Source organism: Rattus norvegicus, chromosome 5 (genome assembly GCF_021556685.1).
Source record: "Rattus norvegicus strain SHRSP/BbbUtx chromosome 5, alternate assembly SHRSP_T2T, whole genome shotgun sequence".
Classification (NCBI taxonomy): domain Eukaryota; kingdom Metazoa; phylum Chordata; class Mammalia; order Rodentia; family Muridae; genus Rattus; species Rattus norvegicus.
In genome coordinates this window covers 24,890,127-24,910,000 of record NC_141538.1, presented here as the reverse complement: position 1 = coordinate 24,910,000, position 19,874 = coordinate 24,890,127, and the positions used below count along the sequence as shown (strand labels likewise).

Genomic DNA, 19,874 nt, shown 5'->3' with positions numbered 1-19,874 from the left:
TTCCCAGTTTCCAGGACATAAGCCCCCTATCCCATCCCATTCCCATTTTTTTTATAAGGATGTTCCGATCCCCGTCCACCCTCGCCTTCCTATGCCCCCCAACCAACATTCCCCTACACTGGGGGTCCGACCTTGGCAGGACAAAGAGTTGCTCCTTCCATTGGTGCACAACAAGGCCATCCTTTGCTACATATGTAGCTGGAGCCATGAGTCAAGCCACGTATATAGTCTTTGGGTAGTGGTTTAGTCCCTGGGAGCTCTGGTTAGTGGGCATTGTTGTTCTTATGGGGTTGCAAACCCCATCAGCTCTTTCAATCCTTTCTCTACTTCCTCCATCAGAGATCCTGTTCTCAGTTCAATGGTTTGCTGCTAGCTTTTGCGTCTGTATTTGACATTTTCTGGCTATGTCTCTCAGGAGCGATCTATATCCAGTTCCTGTCAGCCTGCACTTCTTAGCTTCATCAATCTTATCTAGTTTTGGTGACCGTATGTGTGTGTGTGTGTGTGTGTGTGTGTGTGTGTGTGTGTGTGTGTGTGTGTATGTACATATATATATATATATATATATATATATATATATATATATATATATATATATATATGCCACATGTGGGGCAGGTTCTGAATGGCCGGTCCTTCAGTCTCTGCTCCAAACTTTGGGTCCATATGCCCTTCTATAATATTTTTGTTTCCCTTTTAAGAAGGAGTGAAGTGGAGTTGGGGATTTAGCTCAGTGGTAGAGCGCTTGCCTAGCAAGAACAAGGCCCTGGGTTCGGTCCTCAGCTCCGAAAAGAAAAGAAAAAAAAAAAAAAAAAAAAAGGAGTGAAGCATTCCCACTTTGGTCATCCTTCTTCTTGAGCCTCATGTGGTCTGTGGATTATATCTTGGTAATTCGAGCTTTTAGGCTAATATCCACTTATCAATGAGTTCATACCATGTGTGTTTGTATGTGCATGTATGTGTCTGTACAAATGTGCATATGTGTGTGTGTTCAGAGTTTGCTACCTCTGAATTTTAATTCTAAATTTAATTCTAATTTAATTTTAATTCTAAAGAAGAATTTCCTACTGATTATTGCGTGTGTTGGTTCCTACTATGGCTAACCATTGAACAAGTTCTTTTTTCAGATAAATCATTCTTCTTTGTTCTATTCCTCTTTTTATGCAAAATAGTTGGCTATTATAAAACTCTTATATACGGACTAAGGAGACAGCTCAGGGGTTAAGAGTACTGACTGCTCATCCTGAGTTCTCAGATTCAGTGCCCAAAACCCACATGGAGTCTCACAACCATCTGTAACTCCAGTTACAGGGGATCCAATGCCCTCTTCTGGCTTCCACAGGAAGCATGTTCAGTTCCCAGCAGCCACATGGTAAACAGGCAGAACATTCAAATGCATAAAATTTTAACAAAATAAAACAAAACAAAACAAAAAAAAACCCTGATATGTGTTCACTGTATAAAAGTCCGGAAATAATGAATAAGCCATAATTCTAACAGAAGTTACACCTTTTCTGCTTTCTTTCTATTTTGTTTTAAATAGCCTAAGAAGAGAATAGGCCAGGATAATGCTCAAAATTATTTTACATCTCTCATCCTAATTAAAACCCTCAGCCAAGTGTTCAATCTTTTCTTAGAAACAGTTTCATTACCTCTTTCATGCCAGCCTATTGTTGGTTCCTATGGCTCAAGTACCAATTGCACACATTTAAAGTATTAAAGTGGGCTGGAGAGATGGCTCAGTGGTTAAGAGCACTGACTGTTCTTCCAGAGGTCCTGAGTTCAAATCCCAGCAACTACATGGTAATTCACAACCATCTGTCCTGAGATCTGATGCCCTCTTCTAGTGTGTCTGAAGAAAGCTACAGTGTACTTATATATAATAAATAAATTTTTTTAAAAAGTTATTAAAGTATTATACTTCTGGACTGGGGATATGGCTCAGCGGTTAAGTGCTTGTTGTGCAAACATGAAGACTGGAGTTTGATCTCCAGAGACCACTGAGATTTGGGGTGTGCATGGTGGCTTTAACAGTAATTTCAGCCTCAGAAAGCAAAGTGAGCAGCCTACAGAGACTAGCCACATTTGTGAGCACTGGTGTCAGCTGAGAAACTCAGCCTCGTTAGATACAGCTGAAGATGATTTCCAACATTAACTTCAGTTCTCCACATGCACAAACACCTACATGTGCAGGCCCATGCTCATGCAAGCATGTACACACATACACACACCACACACAGACAAAAGAAAATCAAAACAGAGAGAGAGAGAGAGAGAGAGAGAGAGAGAGAGAGAGAGAGAGAGAGAGAGAGAGAGGAGAAACCTCTGTCTAGGGTCTTGCTGGGCAGGGTGCCAACAGAGCTGTTTTCCTTTCTGCAGTCTCCCTGGCACTCTTCTTGAGTCAATACTGGAATTCGGCTATGGTAATTTCTTAAAGAATAGTTGCAGTTTGAAACTGTATCAGGAGAGTTTCCTTCCTCCTTATATTAAATTAAAACTTCTTGGTTTTCTCTTCCAGTCTAAAGAAGATGTTTACATCTCTTGGCTCTCTCCTTCCTTCTCTACCATTGGAGCACATCACAACGCTACCATCTCAGGGTTTTCTCTGCACAATCCTGCACCACTCTGACCATTGCCAGGAGAGGACTCAACGGATGAGCTCGTGGAGACGTGTGTGGTTTGAATACGAAGTGCTCCCCACCAGCTCTTGAACACTTATTCCTCAGCTTGTGCTGTTTGAGATGTTCTAATAACTTTAAGAGGTAAAGTGATTATTCTGCATTCCACCTCTTCCCTCCCTCCTACCTCCTCCTCTTCCTCCTCCTCCCCCTCTCTCCCTCCCTCCCACCCTCCTCCTCCTCCTTCTTCTTCTTCCTCTCTCTCTCTCTCTCTCTCTCTCTCTCTCTCTCTCTCTCTCTCTCTCTCTCTCTCCTCTCTCCATCTCTCAGCTGTGCATTTCCCTTCTTGTCTGCTGCACATCAAATCACGTGTGCCACATGTTCCTGTGGCCGTGATGTTCTTCCTGACCACAGACAAAGGATATGGTGCCAAATAATCATGGACAAAAATGTTCTGAAACTGTTGAGTAAAAGTAATCCTTTCCTCTTTAAGTTGTTCTCAGAAGTATTTGGTTCTCAGCTACAAAAAAAAGTAACTGACTCAGAAATATCTCAGGATGATTTTCATATATTAAATTCCTCAATTTAAACACATCTAAATTTTACCTGTCCATGTAAAGCAAATATTCACGGGATACGACAGTTCAGGCACTGACATTTGAGCAGCTATTATTCTTCCTTCTACAATTACTGGCAGAAGACTGAGACAGCTTAACTATTCTTAAAAGCAATTCAAAACGTCATATACTATATTGGATAGTCTCCATTGGCACTTACTTATTCATGAACCAGTGATAATTAGATTTATAGGTCCATTTCTGCCCTGAAAATGAATTAGGCCTTTGTTCTAAATTATAGGCCCTGGATGTATCCAAAAACTGGTAGTATGTAATTTATCTTCATGTTGTACCTACTATTGGCCAGTTGCTTTTAAATAAATACATGGAATGTGTATCTTCATTTATCAAAAACGTCTAGTTTAATTGCAATGAAAGTGTCCAAAACATTAGGTAAAGTATTGTCACTCATCCATACAACAAGAAGAAAAGTTGTTTCAAGATAACTCTGAATTAATCTCAAAACCTGTGTAAAGATCAAGGAAAAAAAATAGTGGTGTGGCATTTTTTTGCCTTGCTTATCTAAATGTGGTCAAGCACATAATAAATCATTTCTTTTTTTTTTTTTTCTCTTTTTTTTCTCTTTTTTTTTACATTTTATTTATTTTTTTTTTATTAACTTGAGTATTTCTTATATACATTTCGAGTGTTATTCCCTTTCCCGGTATCCGGGCAAACAAACCCCTCCCCCCTCCCCTTCCTTATGGGTGTTCCCCTCCCAACCCTCCCCCCATTGCCGCCCTCCCCCCACCAGTCTAGTTCACTGGGGGTTCAGTCTTAGCAGGACCCAGGGCTTCCCCTTCCCCTGGTGCTCTTACTAGGATATTCATTGCTACCTATGAGGTCAGAGTCCAGGGTCAGTCCATGTATAGTCTTTAGGTAGTGGCTTAGTCCCTGGAAGCTCTGGTTGCTTGGCATTGTTGTTCATTTGGGGTCTCAAGCCCCTTCTAGCTCTTCCAGTCCTTTCTCTGATTCCTTCAACGGGGGTCCCGTTCTCAGTTCAGTGGTTTGCTGCTGGCATTCGCCTCTGTATTTGCTGTATTCTGGCTGTGTCTCTCAGGAGAGATCTACATCCGGCGGCCTGCACTTCTTTGCTTCATCCATCTTGTCTAATTGGGTGGCTGTATATGTATGGGCCACATGTGGGGCAGGCTCTGAATGGGTGTTCCTTCAGTCTCTGTTTTAATCTTTGCCTCTCTCTTCCCTGCCAAGGGTATTCTTGTTCCCCTTTTAAAGAAGGAGTGAAGCATTCACATTTTGATCATCCGTCTTGAGTTTCATTTGTTCTAGGCATCTAGGGTAATTCAAGCATTTGGGCTAATAGCCACTTATCAATGAGTGCATACCATGTATGTCTTTCTGCGATTGGGTTAGCTCACTCAGGATGATATTTTCCAGTTCCAACCATTTGCCTACGAATTTCATAAAGTCATTGTTTTTGATAGCTGAGTAATATTCCATTGTGTAGATGTACCACATTTTCTGTATCCATTCCTCTGTTGAAGGGCATCTGGGTTTTTTCCAGCTTCTGGCTATTATAAATAAGGCTGCTATGAACATAGTGGAGCACGTGTCTTTTTTATATGTTGGGGCATCTTTTGGGTATATGCCCAAGAGAGGTATAGCTGGATCCTCAGGCAGTTCAATGTCCAATTTTCTGAGGAACCTCCAGACTGATTTCCAGAATGGTTTTACCAGTCTGCAATCCCACCAACAATGGAGGAGTGTTCCTCTTTCTCCACATCCTCGCCAGCATCTGCTGTCACCTGAGTTTTTGATCTTAGCCATTCTCACTGGTGTGAGGTGAAATTTCAGGGTTGTTTTGGTTTGCATTTCCCTTATGACTAAAGATGTTGAACATTTCTTTAGGTGTTTCTCAGCCATTCGGCATTCCTCAGCTGTGAATTCTTTGTTTAGCTCTGAACCCCATTTTTTAATAGGGTTATTTGTTTCCCTGCGGTCTAACTTCTTGAGTTCTTTGTATATTTTGGATATAAGGCCTCTATCTGTTGTAGGATTGGTAAAGATCTTTTCCCAATCTGTTGGTTGCCGTTTTGTCCTAACCACAGTGTCCTTTGCCTTACAGAAGCTTTGCAGTTTTATGAGATCCCATTTGTCGATCAAGAATAAATCATTTCAAGTATATTGTTCATCAACTAACATCCCATAGTGTAACAGTCACTGCCATCATCCATCGCTAGACAGCCATTCACCTAATGAATTGGAAACTCCATGCCCACTAAACAGTTACTTAGTCCCCATCGCTCCTTCCTCTGGTGTTCGTAGTTTGCAGTTCGACTTCCGACCTTATCCTTTCAATTGTTTTACAAAGTGTAAGCAGAATCGTACACTGTATGTATGTCTGTATACTTCTTCTCACTCTGTATAACGCCCATCGTACTTTGAAAGGTACGATGGGATTCCATGTAATGGGGTTGCGATGCATGAATTATAATCACGATTATCATCACAGTTGTTACCATATAGCTCTAGTATAATTAATAGTATCCAAGAAACTAATAATCTCCTGGAGGTGACATGAAAGGAAAGACAACAAAAGATACATAAATTGGACTTTGTGGAAATTAGAAATCTTCTGCGTCAAAAAGGCAACAGAATAAAAAGGAATCCCACAGAGTGCAAGAGAATGCCTTGTATGGAAAAGGGTACCAAGAATGACCAGACAGAGGGAGGAAGGCAGCACTGATGGAATAAAGCACAAAAGGTGGACAATTCAATGAGTCAGAGTACATACAGACTGGAAAGACATACCACATGTGGTATGTGTGTTTGGGGCCAGCTGTGGTTCTGTGTCCTCTATTTTCTCCTTCAGGGTTCCCAGGTCCCGCCGCACACCAGCCTCGAAGGATGAAGTCTGGAATAGTCTGCAGGTAGGGAGTGAGTGCTGGCGACTCAGACGACCTTCAGTGAAACAGCTCTCTTAGATGATCTTAGCTTGTGTGAATATTTTTATTCAGGATGAGCTTAAACACATAAACTCTATTCCGAGTGTACCAGGGCTGTATATGGACCTTGGACAGTAGGAAGGTGTTTGCGGGGTAAAAGAAAATCATTGTCTAGAGTTAAGAGTACTGTGAATGCTTCATTTGTATGGAGAAGCATTCCAGGAATCCCAGGTCCTTGCTGGGCTGGTTCTTATCGGGAAAGAGGAAGTTGAACTTGTAGGTCTGCCAAGGACTAACGCGCCCTCCCAGGTGCAAGGTGTGGATTGTTGGGCTCTCCAAACAAAGTCAGAGAAGGGGAAGTCCTAGTGGTAATGGGAGTCCTTCATTTTGCACTGAGCTAAGAGGAGCTATCCAGTCACAGTAGACTGTGACCTTAACTAGTAGGGTTTCCCCCACCACTATACATTCACGCACATATACATATAAGTCACCATATGGAGTTAAGTGGGCTTATGGGTCAAGCTTGAAAAACAAGTTTATAGAGTACTCTGAAACTTGAACAAAATAAATAAAGTAAATAAAAGTAATAGACTAGTGAAATTGGAGGTCTATTTCAAGTCACATTCACTAATGAGATAGGTATGGAGTAGTTACAAAATTGCTTGGAAGCAAAGGTAAAGTAATTTCTATCCTTAAATGTCTCCTCTTAGAATAAGATAAACAAGGAGATAAGCAAATAATTACGTTATTTTATGTTCCAAACTCAGGATGACAATAGGAAACTTGACTATTGGAGATTGAGAATCTACTTTGGTCAATTTAGGGTGTGACTATAAAAAAAATGGTGGGTTGGTGAATTTTGGCTTGAACTGAGAATGACAAATTATAGGAAAGAGGAATCACTTAATCCACAACAACTTTGCAAAGTCCTGAGCATATAAATGACTTCAGAGCATTTGGTAAAGCTCACACCTCCAGCAAAGCTTCCCCTTCAGCCTTGTGAACCTCGTGAGAGATGCAGGAATAAGGAATATCCGGAAGCCACAGAGCCATACGATCAATCCGAAATACTATACTCTTCTTCTCTCAACTCCTCACATTCCCATCGATTTATCTCCACCATCGTTAGAGCCCAAGCCCCTGGGGTCATCATCCACACTGGGATCCCATCCTCATAGCTTCTTTCCCTTTCAAATCTCTAGTCCTATGTTCCTCATAGTTCTGAGTTCTCAGCCCCCAAGCATGTGAAGAATAAGAGACAGCTGTCTTCCTGGCTTCACTTTACTGCACTTAAGCCACTGTTCTTGCTTCCCCCACCCAACCAGACACCCAAATACCTTAAAAGGTGATGGCATCGGGCAAACTGCACAAGAACTGTAATCACTTACTGACAGCTTAAGAATTCCAACTGGTATAGAGAAAGGAAGGCATTGGCTCTGCCTCACTGAACTTCTCTTTTCTTTATCTGGTCTCCATTCTTCATGGTATCTGTACCCCTGTAGCTGATCTGTAAGACCTCCCCCTCCAACCCTCGGTCAATGGTACTTACTTCGAGACACCCCCCAAGTGAGACACTGAGAGGCATATGGATACAAAAGCAAGAGGTTTATTTTCCAGCCTGTCGAAAATTGACCCTCAAGGCGAGTGACAAGAATGGGTGATCCTGAATGGATATTACAAGCAGTTTTTATACTTTTTAGGGGCACAGGTTACATCAGTAAGGTTACAGTTCAAACTTACTGGCTAAGCATATTGATCTATTATATTAAATCTATTGGCTAGCAAGCATGGGCAGACCATGGCACACATTTGAACTCTATCTGGGACTTCTCAGAGGGTCAGGTGAATATCAACCAGTACATTCTGAGAACTGTGGGTGGAGAATGGAACTTGGCCTAGCCTTGACCTGAGGGGAGTGGGTGTAAGGCTGATAAAAGACCCTAGGGTCCTTCAGTCCATCCATCATCCTATCCTATGAGTTCTCTGATGTCTAAGTCAAATGAGAGTGCACCTACCTGCCCAGGGGCACTGGACAGGTGTTAAGCACTGTTAAAACATATGAAAACCTGTTAAAAAATCACTATTCATGGTTGTAAGTTTTTTTTTTTTAATGGTCATTTTTTTTTTATTTCTAGGGATGAACCCCCTAATATGTTATCCAATCTCAAGAAGTTAGCTTCAGCACAAAGTAAATCCAACATGTTCTATTTATACATTTATATATTCATATACATGTACATGTACATATACAAATATAAAACAATAATAATTAAAGAATATGAATCCATGAATAAAAGAAAACACAGACCCTCTTTCATTTTCCAGACTATAAATTCTTTTTTTTTTTTTTTGATTTTTTATTTTTTATTAACTTGAGTATTTCTTATATACATTTCGAGTGTTATTCCCTTTCCCGGTTTCCGGGCAAACATCCCCCTCCCCCCTCCCCTTCCTTATGGGTGTTCCCCTCCCAACCCCCCCATTGCCACCCTCCCCCCATAGACTAGTTCACTGGGGGTTCAGTCTTAGCAGGACCCAGGGCTTCCCCTTCCACTGGTGCTCTTACTAGGATATTCATTGCTACCTATGGGGTCAGAGTCCAGGGTCAGTCCATGTATAGTCTTTAGGTAGTGGCTTAGTCCCTGGAAGCTCTGGTTGCTTGGCATTGTTGTACTTTTGGGGTCTCGAGCCCCTTCAAGCTCTTCCAGTTCTTTCTCTGATTCCTTCAATAGGGGACCTATTCTCAGTTCAGTGGTTTGCTGCTGGCATTCGCCTCTATATTTGCTGTATTCTGGCTGTGTCTCTCAGGAGCGATCTACATCCGGCTCCTGTCGGTCTGCACTTCTTTGCTTCATCCATCTTGTCTAATTGGGTGGCTGTATATGTATGGGCCACATGTGGGGCAGGCTCTGAATGGGTGTTCCTTCAGTCTCTGTTTTAATCTTTGCCTCTCTCTTCCCTGCCAAGGGTATTCTTGTTCCCCTTTTAAAGAAGGAGTGAAGCATTCACATTTTGATCATCCGTCTTGAGTTTCGTTTGTTCTAGGGATCTAGGGTAATTCAAGCATTTGGGCTAATAGCCACTTATCAATGAGTGCATACCATGTATGTCTTTCTGTGATTGGGTTAGCTCACTCAGGATGATATTTTCCAGTTCCAACCATTTGCCTACGAATTTCATAAACTCGTTGTTTTTGATAGCTGAGTAATATTCCATTGTGTAGATGTACCACATTTTCTGTATCCATTCCTCTGTTGAAGGGCATCTGGGTTCTTTCCATTTTCTGGCTATTATAAATAAGGCTGCGATGAACATAGTGGAGCACGTGTCTCTTTTATATGTTGAGGCATCTTTTGGGTATATGCCCAAGAGAGGTATAGCTGGATCCTCAGGCAGTTCAATGTCCAATTTTCTGAGGAACCTCCACACTGATTTCCAGAATGGTTTTACCAGTCTGCAATCCCACCAACAATGGAGGAGTGTTCCTCTTTCTCCACATCCTCGCCAGCATCTGCTGTCACCTGAGTTTTTGATCTTAGCCATTCTCACTGGTGTAAGGTGAAATCTCAGGGTTGTTTTGATTTGCATTTCCCTTATGACTAAAGATGTTGAACATTTCTTTAGGTGTTTCTCCGCCATTCGGCATTCCTCAGCTGTGAATTCTTTGTTTAGCTCTGAACCCCATTTTTTAATAGGGTTATTTGTTTCCCTGCGGTCTAACTTCTTGAGTTCTTTGTATATTTTGGAAATAAGGCCTCTATCTGTTGTAGGATTGGTAAAGATCTTTTCCCAATCTGTTGGTTGCCGTTTTGTCCTAACCACAGTGTCCTTTGCCTTACAGAAGCTTTGCAGTTTTATGAGATCCCATTTGTCGATTCTTGATCTTAGAGCATAAGCCATTGGTGTTTTGTTCAGGAAATTTTTTCCAGTGCCCATGTGTTCCAGATGCTTCCCTAGTTTTTCTTCTATTAGTTTGAGTGTGTCTGGTTTGATGTGGAGGTCCTTGATCCACTTAGACTTAAGCTTTGTACAGGGTGATAAGGATGGATCGATCTGCATTCTTCTACATGTTGCCCTCCAGTTGAACCAGCACCATTTGCTGAAAATGCTATCTTTTTTCCATTGGATGGTTTTGGCTCCTTTGTCAAAAATCAAGTGACCATAGGTGTGTGGGTTCATTTCTGGGTCTTCAATTCTATTCCATTGGTCTATCTGTCTGTCTCTGTACCAATACCATGCAGTTTTTATCACTATTGCTCTGTAATACTGCTTGAGTTCAGGGATAGTGATTCCCCCTGAAGTCCTTTCATTGTTGAGGATAGCTTTAGCTATCCTGGGTTTTTTGTTATTCCAGATGAATTTGCAAATTGTTCTGTCTAACTCTTTGAAGAATTGGATTGGTATTTTGATGGGGATTGCATTGAATCTGTAGATTGCTTTTGGTAAAATGGCCATTTTTACCATATTAATCCTGCCAATCCATGAGCATGGGAGATCTTTCCATCTTCTGAGGTCTTCTTCAATTTCTTTCCTCAGTGTCTTGAAGTTCTTATTGTACAGATCTTTTACTTGCTTGGTTAAAGTCACACCGAGGTACTTTATATTATTTGGGTCTATTATGAAGGGTGTCGTTTCCCTAATTTCTTTCTCAGCTTGTTTCTCTTTTGTATAGAGGAAGGCAACTGATTTATTTGAGTTAATTTTATACCCAGCCACTTTGCTGAAGTTGTTTATCAGCTTTAGTAGTTCTCTGGTGGAACTTTTGGGATCACTTAAATATACTATCATATCATCTGCAAATAGTGATATTTTGACCTCTTCTTTTCCGATCTGTATCCCCTTGATCTCCTTTTGTTGTCTGATTGCTCTGGCTAGAACTTCAAGAACTATATTAAATAAGTAGGGAGAGAGTGGGCAGCCTTGTCTAGTCCCTGATTTTAGTGGGATTGCTTCAAGTTTCTCTCCATTTAGTTTAATGTTAGCAACTGGTTTGCTGTATATGGCTTTTACTATGTTTAGGTATGGGCCTTGAATTCCTATTCTTTCCAGGACTTTTATCATGAAGGGGTGTTGAATTTTGTCAAATGCTTTCTCAGCATCTAATGAAATGATCATGTGGTTCTGTTCTTTCAGTTTGTTTATATAATGGATCACGTTGATGGTTTTCCGTATATTAAACCATCCCTGCATGCCTGGGATGAAGCCTACTTGATCATGGTGGATGATTGTTTTGATGTGCTCTTGAATTCGGTTTGCCAGAATTTTATTGAGTATTTTTGCGTCGATATTCATAAGGGAAATTGGTCTGAAGTTCTCTTTCTTTGTTGTGTCTTTGTGTGGTTTAGGTATAAGAGTAATTGTGGCTTCGTAGAAGGAATTCGGTAGGGCTCCATCTGTTTCAATTTTGTGGAATAGTTTGGATAATATTGGTATGAGGTCTTCTATGAAGGTTTGATAGAATTCTGCACTAAACCCGTCTGGACCTGGGCTCTTTTTGGTTGGGAGACCTTTAATGACTGCTTCTATTTCCTTAGGAGTTATGGGGTTGTTTAACTGGTTTATCTGTTCCTGATTTAACTTCGATACCTGGTATCTGTCTAGGAAATTGTCCATTTCCTGAAGATTTTCAAATTTTGTTGAATATAGGTTTTTATAGTAAGATCTGATGATTTTTTGAATTTCCTCTGAATCTGTAGTTATGTCTCCCTTTTCATTTCTGATTTTGTTAATTTGGACGCACTCTCTGTGTCCTCTCGTTAGTCTGGCTAAGGGTTTATCTATCTTGTTGATTTTCTCAAAGAACCAACTTTTGGTTCTGTTGATTCTTTCTATGGTCCTTTTTGTTTCTACTTGGTTGATTTCAGCTCTGAGTTTGATTATTTCCTGCCTTCTACTCCTCCTGGGTGTATTTGCTTCTTTTTGTTCTAGAGCTTTTAGGTGTGCTGTCAAGCTGCTGACATATGCTCTTTCCTGTTTCTTTCTGCAGGCACTCAGCGCTATGAGTTTTCCTCTTAGCACAGCTTTCATTGTGTCCCATAAGTTTGAGTATGTTGTACCTTCATTTTCATTAAATTCTAAAAAGTTTTTAATTTCTTTCTTTATTTCTTCCTTGACCAGGTTATCACTGAGTAGAGCATTGTTCAATTTCCACGTATATGTGGGCATTCTTCCCTTATTGTTATTGAAGACCAGTTTTAGGCTGTGGTGGTCCGATAGCACGCATGGGATTATTTCTATCTTTCTGTACCTGTTGAGGCCCGTTTTTTGACCAATTATATGGTCAATTTTGGAGAAAGTACCATGAGGAGCTGAGAAGAAGGTATATCCTTTTGCTTTAGGATAGAATGTTCTATAAATATCCGTTAAGTCCATTTGGCTCATGACTTCTCTTAGTCTGTCTACATCATTGTTTAATTTCTGTTTCCATGATCTGTCCATTGATGAGAGTGGGGTGTTGAAATCTCCCACTATTATTGTGTGAGGTGCAATGTGTGTTTTGAGCTTTAGTAAGGTTTCTTTTACGTATGTAGGTGCCCTTGTATTTGGGGCATAGATATTTAGGATTGAGAGTTCATCTTGGTTGATTTTTCCTTTGATGAATATGAAGTGTCCTTCCTTATCTTTTTTGATGACTTTTAGTTGGAAATTGATTTTATTTGATATTAGAATGGCTACTCCAGCTTGCTTCTTCTGACCATTTGCTTGGAAAGTTGTTTTCCAGCCTTTCACTCTGAGGTAGTGTCTGTCTTTGTCTCTGAGGTGTGTTTCCTGTAGGCAGCAGAATGCAGGGTCCTCGTTGCGTATCCAGTTTGTTAATCTGTCTTTTTATTGGGGAGTTGAGGCCATTGATATTGAGAGATATTAAGGAATAGTGATTATTGCTTCCTGTTATATTCATATTTGGATGTGAGGTTATGTTTGTGTGCTTTCATTCTCTTTGTTTTGTTGCCAAGACGATTAGTTTCTTGCTTCTTCTAGGGTATAGCTTGCCTCCTTATGTTGGGCTTTACCATTTATTATCCTTTGTAGTGCTGGATTTGTAGAAAGATATTGTGTAAATTTGGTTTTGTCATGGAATATCTTGGTTTCTCCATCAGTGTTAATTGAGAGTTTTGCTGGATACAGTAATCTGGGCTGGCATTTGTGTTCTCTTAGGGTCTGTATAACATCAGTCCAGGATCTTCTGGCCTTCATAGTTTCTGGCGAGAAGTCTGGTGTGATTCTGATAGGTCTCCCTTTATATGTTACTTGACCTTTTTCCCTTACTGCTTTTAATATTCTTTCTTTATTTTGTGCGTTTGGTGTTTTGACAATTATGTGACGGGAGGTGTTTCTTTTCTGGTCCAATCTATTTGGAGTTCTGTAGGCTTCTTGTATGTCTATGGGTATCTCTTTTTTTAGGTTAGGGAAGTTTTCTTCTATGATTTTGTTGAAGATATTCACTGGTCCTTTGAGCTGGGAGTCTTCACTCTCTTCTATACCTATTATCCTTAGGTTTGATCTTCTCATTGAGTCCTGGATTTCCTGAATGTTTTGGACCAGTAGCTTTTTCCGCTTTACATTATCTTTGACAGTTGAGTCAATGATTTCTATGGAATCTTCTGCTCCTGAGATTCTCTCTTCCATCTCTTGTATTCTGTTGGTGAAGCTTGTATCTACAGCTCCTTGTCTCTTCTTTTGGTTTTCTATATCCAGGGTTGTTTCCATGTGTTCTTTCTTGATTGCTTCTATTTCCATTTTTAATTCCTTCAACTGTTTGATTGTGTTTTCCTGGAATTCTTTCAGGGATTTTTGCGATTCCTCTCTGTAGGCTTTTACTTGTTTATTAATGTTTTCCTGTGCTTCCCTAAGTGTGTTCAGGTCTTTCTTGAAGTCCTCCAGCATCATGATCAAATATGATTTTGAAACTAGATCTTGCTTTTCTGGTGTGTTTGGATATTCCATGTTTGTTTTGGTGGGAGAATTGGGCTCCGATGATGGCATGTAGTCTTGGTTTCTGTTGCTTGGGTTCCTGCGCTTGCCTCTCGCCATCAGATTATCTCTAGTGTTACTTTGTTCTGCTATTTCTGACAGTGGCTAGACTGTCTTATAAGCCTGTGTGTCAGGAGTGCTGTAGACCTGTTTTCCTCTCTTTCAGTCAGTTATGGGGACAGAGTGTTCTGCTTTCGGGCGTGTAGTTTTTCCTCTCTACAGGTCTTCAGCTGTTCCTGTGGGCCTGTGTCTTGAGTTCACCAGGCAGCTTTCTTGCAGCAGAAAATTTGGTCTTACCTGTAGTCCCGAGGCTCAGGTTTGCTCGTGGGGTGCTGTCCAGGGGCTCTCTGCAGCGGCAGCAACCAGGAAGACCTGTGCCGCCCCTTCCGGGAGCTTCAGTGCACCAGGGTTCCAGATGGTCTTTGGCTTTTTCCGCTGGCGTCCGAGATGTGTGTGCAGGGAGCAGTCTCTTCTGGTTTCCCAGGCTTGTCTGCCTCTCTGAGGTTTAGCTCTCCCTCCCACGGGATTTGGGTGCAGAGAACTGTTTATCCGGTCTGTTTCCTTCAGGGTCCGGCGGTGTCTCTGGCAGGGGTCCTGCCACTCCTGGGCCCTCCCCCACGGGAGCCCAGAGGCCTTATACAGTTTCCTCTTGGGCCAGGGATGTGGGCAGGGGTGAGCAGTGTTGGTGGTCTCTTCCGCTCTGCAGCCTCAGGAGTGCCCACCTGACCAGGTGGTTGGGTCTCTCTCTCACCGGGTCTGGGAGCAGAGAGCTGCTGCGGGCCGGGATCCGAGGGTGTGGGACTTCCGGTAAACCGGTTGTAAGTTTTTTTAACCTTTTAAAAAGGTTATGAGTTGTGGATGATGACCCTTAAACTTTCAGCTTGAAATAGGATTTCATATATTTTGGCACCAAACTGTGTAGCCAAGGGTGACTGCCCTGGCTGGGTTTTATGTCAACTTGACACAAACTAGGGTCATCTAAGAGTAGGAAACTTCAGTTGAGAGAATGCTTCCATAATATCAGACCATAGGCAAACCTGTAAGGTATTTTTATATTAGTAATTAATGTGGGGTGGGGGGCCCAGATCTTTAAGGGTTGTGCCATTTCCGGGCTGGTGATCCAGGGTGCTATAAAACCTAAGCTTGCAAGCCATGATGAGCAAGCCAGTAAGCAGCATCCTTCCATGGCCTCTGTATCAGCTCCTATCTTGAAATCCCTGCCCTGATTGCTTTTGATGATGAACTTTTATATTGAAATGTGAGTAAAATAAAGCCTCTCCCTTTCTGTTTGCTTTTGGTCACAGTGTTTCATCACAACAAAAGAAGCTTAAAAACTTCATTCTGGCCTCCCACACCTGAGTGCACTATCTGATTTATACAGTGTAGGGCACTGGGCACAGAGCTTAAAGTAAGCTAGTCAAGGATGCTTGACCACTGAGTTACATCCCAAGCCCTGGTGCTTTAGGTTCTCACAGAAATCACTCCTTTAGATGTGTATTGTCTTATAAACAAGCAAATATGGCTTCCCTCTCAGCCAGCACCACCAAGACCAGGACCCTAATGCTCTTCTGGTCTCTCCTGAAGGTGAGAGATTTCCTTTATGACCCCACTGATGAGTGCTGTACAAAGTTCTCACTGTTCCTGAAAGTGCTCCTCTCTACAGCAGTGTTGAAGTTTGCAGCAGGAAAATGTACAGTTCCAATAGCAACACCAGTAATTATTACCAATGATGGGGTATGAATAAATCCTGCAGAGACTGGTGGCATTGTTTTCAGTAGCATGTCTCAGCTTCCCATCCCATCAAAGGAGAGCTTCCACACCACAGGGTAAACCAAGGAGGGCCAAGTGTGGAGTTGGTGACTTTTCTGTGAGGTAATAGAACTTGATTCACTGGGGCTGGCAGCACCTGTGAGCTGTGTGAAACTCTCTGAACTCTTTAAACTCTTTCTGGACAAGACAGGAAGGAAAAGACAATAAAGGAAAAAAATCACAGAGAGAGAGAGAGAGAGAGAGAGAGAGAGAGAGAGAGAGAGAGAGAGAATAAAGCAAGATAAGCACCAACTACTTCAAACACACACAGACAGACATATCGGTGGATATAGCAAAACTCAATTAACTTCACCTGGGTTCCTTCCAGCTTCTGGCTATTATAAATAAGGATGCTATGAACATAGTGGAGCATGTGTCTTTTTTATATGTTGAGGCATCTTTTGGGCATATGCCCAGGAGAGGTATAGCTGGGTCCTCAGGTAATGGAATGTCAAATTTTCTGAGGAACCTCCAGACTGATTTCCAGAATGGTTGTACCAGTCTGCAATCCCACCAACAATGGAGGAGTGTTCCTCTTTCTCCACATCCTGGCCAGCATCTGCTGTCACCTGAGTTTTTGATCTTAGCCATTCTGAATAATATGTGATGTGGAATCTCAGGATTGTTTTGATTTGCATTTCCTTGATGACTAAGGGTGGTGAACATTTCTTTAGGTGCTTTTTGGCCATTTGATAATCTTCAGCTGAGAATGTTTTGTTTAGCTCTTTACTCTTTTTTTTTTTTTTGAGTTTAACTACACATGTCTTTAATTAACAGAATATACCAAAGTAAAAATATAAAATAAACAACAGGGACCAAAGGGTTCTCAGCAGTAACCTCATGGAAAGTAGAATTGGGCAAATTCAGGGAAAACAAATTTGATAGCAGTATAGATGGGAATGACAAATCTTTAGAGGCCATGATCCAAGAACTAGTCCTGGAATACAATATTGTGTCTACATGGATCTTCAAAGTTGTAGCATTTGAGGGAGCTTGAGCTGCTGCTGGCTCCATGAAGTTAGCAGAGTACTAGAGCTTTGTCTAGGGCTGAGACTTATCTCTGGAGCTGAGTCTGATGTGTCTTCAACTGCTACAGAGTGAACTGGGTCCATGGCTTTTGTTTGTGCCCTATTTTTTAATAGGGTTATTTGTCTCCCTGTGGTCTAACTTCTTGAGTTCATTGTATATTTTGGATATTAGACCTCTATCAGTTGTAGGATTGGTAAAGATATTTTACCAATCTGTTGATTGCCGTTTTGTCCTAACAACAGTGTCCTTTGCCTTACAGAAGCTTTGCAGTTTTATGAGATCCCATTTGTCGATTCTTGATCTTAGAGCATAAGCCATTGGTGTCTTGTTCAGGAATTTTCCCCAGTGCCCATGTGTTGGAGACTCTTCCGCACTTTTTCTTCTATTAGTTTGAGTGTATCTGGTTTGATGTGGAGGTCCTTGATCCACTTGAACTTAAGCTTTGTACAGCGTGATAAGAATGGATAAATTTGCATTCTTCTATATGCTGACCTCCAATTGAACCAGCACCATTTGTTGAAAATGCTATCTTTCTTCCATTGGATGGTTTTAGCTCCTTTGTCAAAGATCAAGTGACCATAGGTGTGTGGGTTCATTTCTGGGCCTACAATTCTGTTCCACTGATCTATCTGTCTGTCTCTGTACCAATACCATACCGTTTTTATGACTATTGCTCTGGAATACTGCTTGAAGTCAGGGATGGTGATTCCCCTGGAAGTCCTTTTATTGTTGAGGATAGTTTTCGCTATCATGGGTTTTTTGTTATTCCAAATGAATTTACAAATTGCCCTTTCGATCTCTATAAAGAATTGAGTAGGAATTTTGATGGGAATTGCATTGAATCTGTAGATGGCTTTTGGCAAAATGGCCATCTTTAATGTATTAATCCTGCCAATCCATTAGCATGGGAGATCTTTCCATCTTCGGAGATCTTCCTCAATTTCTTCAGAGACTTGAAGTTCTTGTCATATAGATCTTTCACTTGCTGCTTAAAGTCACACCAAGATATTTTATATTATTTGGGACTATTGTGAAGGGTGTCGTTTCCCTAATTTCTTTCTCAGCTTGTTTATCCTTTGAGCTACAGATTTATTTGAGTTAATTTTATACCCCGACACTTTGCTGAAGTTGTTTATCAGGTTAAGTAGTTCTCTGGTGGAACTTTTGGGGTCACTTAAGTAGACTATCACATCATCTGCAAATAGTGATATTTTTATTTCTTCCCTTCCAATTTGTATCCCTTTGACCTCCGTTAGCTGTCTGATTGCTCTGGCTAGGACTTTGAGTACTATATTGAATAAGTAGGGAGAGAGTGGGCAGCATTGTCTAGTTCCTGATTTTAGTGGGATTGCTTCAAGTTTCTCTCCATTCAGTTTGATGTTAGCTACTGGTTTGCTGTATATGGCTTTTACTATATTTAGATATGGGCCTTGAATTCCTGATCTTTCCAGGACTTTTATCATGAAGATGTGTTGAATTTTGTCAAATGCTTTCTCAGCATCTAATGAAATGATCATGTGGTTCTTATCTTTGAGTTTATTTACATAGTGGATTACATTGATGGATATTCCTATATTAAACCATACCTGAATCCCTGGGATGAAGCCTCCTTGATCATGATGGATGATTGTTTTGATGTACTCTTGGATTCGGTTTGCAAGAATTTTATTGAGTATTTTTGCACCAATATTCACAAGAGAAATTGGTCTGAAGTTCTCTTTCTTTGTTGAGTCTTTGAGTGGTTTCAATATAAGAGTAATTGTGGCTTCATAGAAGGAATTTGATAGTGCTCCACCTGTTTCTATTATGTGGAATAGGTTGGACAGTATTGGCATGAGGTCTTCTATGAAGGTCTGATAGCATTCTGCACTAAACCCATCTGGTCCTGCGCTCTTTTTGGTTGGGAGACTTTTAATAACTACTTCTATTTCTTTAGGAGTTATGGGGTTGTTTAGGTGGTTTATTTGTTCCTGATTTAACATTGGTACCTGGTATCTGTCTAGAAAGTTGCCTGTTTCCTCCAGATGTTCCAGTTTTGTTGAATATAGGCTTTTGTATAGGATCTGATGATTTTTTTAAAATTTCTTCAGATTCTGTTGTTATGTCTCCCTTTTCATTTCTGATTTTATTAATTTGGATACACTCTCTGTGACCTCTGGTTTGTCTGGCTAAGGGTTTAATCTATCTTGTTGATTTTCTCAAAGAACCAGCTCCTGGTTTTGTTGATTATTTGTATAGTCCTTTTCATTTCTACTTGGTTGATTTCAGCCCTGGGTTTGATTATTTCCTGGCTTCTACTCCTTTTGGGTTTATTTATTTCTTTTTGTTCTAGAGCTTTAAGGTGTGCTGTCAAGCTGCTGACATATGCTCTCCCCTGTTTCTTTTTGGAGGCATTCAGAGTTTTCCTTTTATTACCACTTTCATTGTGTCCCATAAGTTTGGAAGTGTTGTATCTTCATTTTCATTAAATTCTAAGAAGTCTTTAGTTTCTTTCTTTATTTCTTCCTTGACCAAGTTGTCACTGAGTAGAGCATTGTTCAACTTCCATGTATATGTGGACTTTCTGTCATTAGTGTTGTTATTGAAGACCAGTCTTAGTGCGTGGTGATCTGATAAGATGCATGGGATTATTTCTATCTTCCTGTATCTGTTCAGGCCTGTTTGTGACTAATTATATGGTCAATTCTGGAGAAGGTACCATGAGGTCCTGAGAAGAAGGTCGATCCTTTTCACTTAGGATGGAATGTTCTATAAGTATCTGTTAAATCCATTACATTCATAACTTCTGTTAGTTTCTCTATGTCTCTGTTTAATTTCTGTTTCCATGATCTGTCCATTAATAAGAGTGGGGTGTTGAAATCTCCTACTATTATCATGTGAGGTACAATGTGTGCTTTGAGCTTTAGTAAGGTTTCTTTTATGAA

At 40.8% G+C, this 19,874-nt stretch overlaps 1 pseudogene; it reads left to right on the top strand.

The window, feature by feature from the left end:
• The window catches only part of LOC148005660 (ubiquitin-fold modifier 1 pseudogene), a 16,692-nt pseudogene extending 750 nt beyond the window's left edge, over positions 1-15,942 (top strand).
• Positions 15,943-19,874: the final 3,932 nt, after the last annotated feature.